This window comes from Triticum aestivum, chromosome 6D (genome assembly GCF_018294505.1).
Source record: "Triticum aestivum cultivar Chinese Spring chromosome 6D, IWGSC CS RefSeq v2.1, whole genome shotgun sequence".
Taxonomy (NCBI): Eukaryota; Viridiplantae; Streptophyta; class Magnoliopsida; order Poales; family Poaceae; genus Triticum; species Triticum aestivum.
In genome coordinates this window covers 470,284,678-470,290,863 of record NC_057811.1, presented here as the reverse complement: position 1 = coordinate 470,290,863, position 6,186 = coordinate 470,284,678, and positions in this window count along the sequence as shown.

The window sequence follows — 6,186 nt, the reverse complement described above, 5'->3', positions numbered from 1 at the left end:
TCCAACAGCATGCAATCAAATTATTACTATCAAATAATGGATAAATGGATTTGTCATAGTTAATGCGTAAGCACAACAAACATGAACGAGTCAAGTAGGAAAACTGCAGAAATATACAAAGCATGAAGGATATCAAAGGTAACTTACAGTATGACCGAGAATATGGGTCCTTGCTGTCGATTTGGTCACGAAGTATGCCACATGTACTCAAGATATTGACAATTTTGTGAATCCCCCCATCAATTCTACATTCAATGTTGACAACCTTAGGTGTGCACATACAAATGATAGTTCTGTTGTTTCTTGAGCTCCTATTGCCCTAACAAGTTTCTATAAGACAGAAGACATTCAGTACGATCAATACAATATACATGATAATTCCTTTAGTAACACAACAACATATTTCAGTACACAACATAGACCTTAGTGTTCTCAAACTGAAGAGTGAGCATCTCAAGAATTGGAGCATGCTGGAGAATGCACACTAGGTCAATAGTCGTAAACAACTCATAGAGTAATAGAGTCTTTAGTTCGTCAAATATAGGGCGTCAATTTATATCCCAGCTCTAGATAAACTGGACAGATAGCAAAGCAACAAAATGAAACTCTCACATGTTGGGGAACGTAGTAATTTAAAAAAATCCTACGCACACGCAATATCATGGTGATGCATAGAAACGAGAGGGGAGAGTGTCGTCCACGTACCCTTGTAGACCGTAAGTGGAGGCGTTATGACAACGCGGTTGATGTAGTCATACGTCTTCACGATCCGACCGATCCAAGTACCGAACACACGGCACCTCCGAGTTCTGCACACGTTTAGCTCGGCGACGTCCCACGAACTCACGATCCAGCAGAGCTTCACGGGAGAGTTCCGTCAGCACGACGGCGTGATGACGGTGATGATGATGCTACCGACGCAGGGCTTCGTCTAAGCACCGCTACAATATTACCGAGGTGGATTATGGTGGAGGGGGGCACCGCACACGGCTAAAAGATCAAACTGATCAACTTGTGTATCTATGGGGTGCCCCCCTCCCCCGTATATAAAGGAGTGGAGGAGGGGGAAGGCCGGCCCTCTACTATGGCGCGCCCTGGGGAGTCCTACTCCCACCGGGAGTAGGATTCCCCCCCCCCTTCCAAGTAGTAGGAGTAGGAGAGAAGGAAGGGGAAGAGAGAAGAGAAGGAAGGAGGGGGCGCAGCCCTTCCCCCTAGTCCAATTCGGACTAGGCCTTGTGGGGGCGCGCGGCCTGCCCTAGGCAGCCCCTCTCTCTTTCCCCTAAAGCCCAATAAGGCCCATATACTCCCCGGCGAATTCCCGTAACTCTCCGCTACTCCGATAAATACCCGAACCACTCAGAACCTTTCCGATGTCCGAATATAGCATTCCAATATATCGATCTTTACGTCTCGAACATTTCGAGACTCCTTGTCATGTTCCTGATCTCATCCGGGACTCCGAACAACCTTCGGTACATCAAAACACGTAAACTCATATTACCGATCGTCACCGAACGTTAAGCGTGCGGACCCTACGAGTTTGAGAACTATGTAGACATGACCGAGACACGTCTCCGGTCAATAACCAATAGCGGAACCTGGATGCTCATATTGGCTCCCACATATTTTACGAAGATCTCTATTGGTCAAACCGCATAACAACATACGTTGTTCCCTTTGTCATCGATATGTTACTTGCCCGAGATTCGATCATCGGTATCTCAATACCTAGTTCAATCTCGTTACCGGCAAGTCTCTTTACTCGTTCCGTAATGCATCATCCCGCAACTAACTCATTAGTCACATTGCTTGCAAGGCTTATAGTGATGTGCATTACCGAGAGGGCCCAGAGATACCTCTCCGACAATCGGAGTGACAAATCCTAATCTTGATCTATGCCAACTCAACAAGTACCATCGGAGACACCTATAGAGCACCTTTATAATCACCCAGTTACGTTGTGAAGTTTGGTAGCACACAAAGTGCTCCTCCGATATTCGGGAGTTGTATAATCTCATAGTCATAGGAACATGTATAAGTCATTAAGAAAGCAATAGCAATATACTAAATGATCAAATGCTAAGCTGACGGAATGGGTCAAGTCAATCACATCATTCTCTAATGATGTGATCCCGTTAATCAAATGACAACTCATGTCTATGGCTAGGAAACTTAACCATCTTTGATTCAACGAGCTAGTCAAGTAGAGGCATACTAGTGACACTCTATTTGTCTATGTATCCACACATGTACTAAGTTTCCGATTAATACAATTCTAGCATGAATAATAAACATTTATCATGATATAAGGAAATAAATAATAACTTTATTATTGCCTCTAGGGCATATTTCCTTCATCACGAAGAATGTAGGTTCATAGGAACTTTGGGTAGATAATATAATTTGAAGCTGGAAAAACAACAAAAGAATAAAACAGGACTCAAGGACTCAATAAGACGAAATAATTTAAGTTAGCACGGTAGATAATTTAATTCAAACATAAAGAATGGTGAATTTTACTTTTAAGACCCATCGGTGAAGAGCAAACTGTGGTAATGAGCATAAGTATATGCAGGTTTGACAATGGATAGCGATATTTACAAGAGAAATTATGGGTGGCAAATAACAAAAGGAGTGAAAAAGGAAGTAGTGCAAGCATACCGTTTCAGTTTTGCAAGCAACTAGCAACTCCAAATTCACAACATTGGATAAACCATGGAGAAGCACACCCTCGTGGACTAGATAAACATGACAACTATAGTCCTTAACATCATAACCATTGTAGATATATTGCACACATCACATCATAGAGTGCCAAGCCCAACATAAGATGTTACTTGAATTGGCATGTATTCAAGGGAAGGGGTGAAGCCAATAAAATTTGAATTGCAGTAAGATAAGACCCAGGGAAAATATCTGAACATGGAATTCGTCAGGGAAGTCATAGTTGATGGTAATGCACAAATGCTTTAGTGATTTGGACACTGTCTTGCATGCAACAATGTAGCAATTTTGCATCTTTAGATCCTCCAAAGCAGGGCAGCGTGAGAAATTCAGACTAGAGGTTTCCAGGGTAACCTTGTCAAGTCGTATGGTCTTTAAGTGTTGAGAGATGAGAGTTACATTGGGTAGCCGGGAAAGATTGACAACGTCTAAGCGAGACGGGGGTCTTGGGTTCAAGAATCTCCATTCGTTCAATATAGCAATTCTTTCAAGACAAGCATGAAGGTTGCTCCAGAACACAAATTCCCTTTGTGCCCGAGTACTGTCTGCGAATTACTATCCAGATGGACAAATCTTAAATGCAAAGCCTGCAAGGGGAATATCATATACATGGAGAAGCATATTAAAAGGGGTCCATCTACTAAACAAAAACATGATATGGAGAGTGGGGAATGGAAAACCTATTAATATATGGAACGATACATGGATCCCAAGAGGAATACCAAGAAGGTGTTGGGTAACGTAGTAATTTCAAAAAAATTCCTACGCACACACAGGATCATGGTGATGCATAGCAACGAGAGGGAAGAGTGTGTCCACGTACCCTCGTAGACCGAAAGCGGAAGCATTAGCACAATGCGGTTGATGTAGTCGTACGTCTTCACGATCCGACCGATCAAGTACCAAACATACGGCACCTCTGAGTTCAGCACACGTTCAACTCGATGACGTCCCTCGAACTCCGATCCAGCCGATCTTTGAGGGAGAGTTCCATCAGCACGACAGCGTGGTGACGATGATGATGTTCTACCGATGCAGGGCTTCGCCTAAGCACCGCTACGATATTATCGAGGTGGATTATGGTGGAGGGGGGCACCGCACACGGCTAAAAGATAAAACTATCAATTGTTGTGTCTCTAGGGTGACCCCCTGCCCCCGTATACAAATCCTAATCTCGAAATACGCCAACCCAACAAGTATCTTCGGAGACACCTGTAGAGAACCTTTATAATCACCCAGTTACATTGTGATGTTTGGTAGCACACAAAGTGTTCCTCCGGTAAACGGGAGTTGCATAATCTCATAGTCATAGGAACATGTATAAGTCATGAAGAAAGCAATAGCACAATACTAAACGATCGAGTGTTAAGCTAACGGAATGGGTCAAGTCAATAACATCATTCTCCTAATGATGTGATCCCGTTAATCAAATGGCAACTCATGTCAATGGCTAGGAAACATAACCATCTTTGATCAACGAGCTAGTCAAGTAGAGGCATACTAGTGACACTCTGTTTGTCTATGTATTCACACAAGTATTATATTTCCGGTTAATACAATTCTAGCATGAATTATAAACATTTATCATGATATAAGGAAATAAATAATAACTTTATTATTGCCTCTAGGGCATATTTCCTTCGGTCTCCCACTTGCACTAGAGTCAATAATCTAGATTACACAGTAATGATTCTAACACCCATGGAGCCTTGGTGCTGATCATGTTTTGCTCGTGGAAGAGGCTTAGTCAACGGGTCTGCAACATTCAGATCCGTATGTATCTTGCAAATTTCTATGTCTCCCACCTGGACTTGATCCCGTATGGAGTTGAAGCGTCTCTTGATGTGCTTGGTTCTCTTGTGAAATTTGGATTCCTTTGCCAAGGCAATTGCACCAGTATTGTCACAAAAGATTTTCATTGGACCCGATGCACTAGGTATGACACCTAGATCGGATATGAACTCCTTCATCCAGACTCCTTCATTTGCTGCTTCTGAAGCAGCTATGTACTCCGCTTCACAAGTAGATCACGCCACAACGCTTTGTTTAGAACTGCACCAACTTACAGCTCCACCGTTCAATGTAAACACGTACCCAGTTTGCGATTTAGAATCGTCCGGATCAGTGTCAAAGCTTGCATCGACGTAAACATTTACGACTAGCTCTTTGTCACCTCCATAAACGAGAAACATATCCTTAGTCCTTTTCATGTATTTCAGGATGTTCTTGACCGCTGTCCAGTGATCCACTCCTGGATTACTTTGGTACCTCCCTGCTAAACTTATAGCAAGGCACACATCTGTTGGGGAACGTAGTAATTTCAAAAAAATTCCTACGCACACGCACACGTTCAGCCCGATGACGTCCCTCGAACTCCGATCCAGCCGAGTGTTGAGGGAGAGTTTCGTCAGCACGACGGCGTGGTGACGATAATGATGTTCTACCAACGCAGGGCTTTGCCTAAGCACCGCTACAGTATTATCGAGGTGGACTATGGTGGAGGGGGGCACCGCACACGGCTAAAAGATCAAACTATCAATTGTTGTGTCTCTAGGGTGACCCCCTGCCCCCGTATATAAAGGAGCAAGGGGGGAGGTGTGGCCGGCTAGGAGGGGGCGCTCCAGGAGGAGTCCTACTCCCACCGGTAGTAGGACTCCCTCCCTTTTCCTTGTTGAATTAGGAGTGGAGGGGGGAAGAGGAGGGAGAGAGGAAGGAAAGGGGGGCGCCGCCCCACTCTCCTTGTCCTATTCGGACTAGGGGGGAGGGGCGCGCGGCCCTGCCCTGGCCGCCTCTCCTCTTCTCCACAAAGGCCCACTATGGCCCATTAACCCCCGGGGGGTTCCGGTAACCCCTTCGGTACTCCGGTAAAATCCCGATTTCACCCGGAACACTTCCGATATCCAAATATAGGCTTCCAATATATCAATCTTCATGTTTCGACCATTTCGAGACTCCTCGTCATGTCCGTGATCACATCCGGGACTCTGAACAACCTTCGGTACATCAAAACATATAAACTCATAATATAACTATCATCGAAACGTTAAGCGTGCGGACCCTACGGGTTGGAGAACTATGCAGACATGACCGAGACACGTCTCCGGTCAATAACCAATAGCAGAACCTGGATGCTCATATTGGCTCCCACATATTCTACGAAGATCTTTATCGGTCAGACCGCATAACAACATACGTTGTTCCCTATGTCATCGGTATGTTACTTGCCCGAGATTCGATCGTCGGTATCTCAATACCTAGTTCAATCTCGTTACCGGCAAGTCTCTTTACTCGTTCTGTAATACATCATCCCGCAACTAACTCATTAGTTGCAATGCTTGCAAGGCATAAGTGATGTGCATTACCGAGTGGGCCCAGAGATACCTCTCCGACAATCGGAGTGACAAATCCTAATCTCGAAATACGCCAACCCAACAAGTACCTTCGGAGACACCTGTAGAGCAC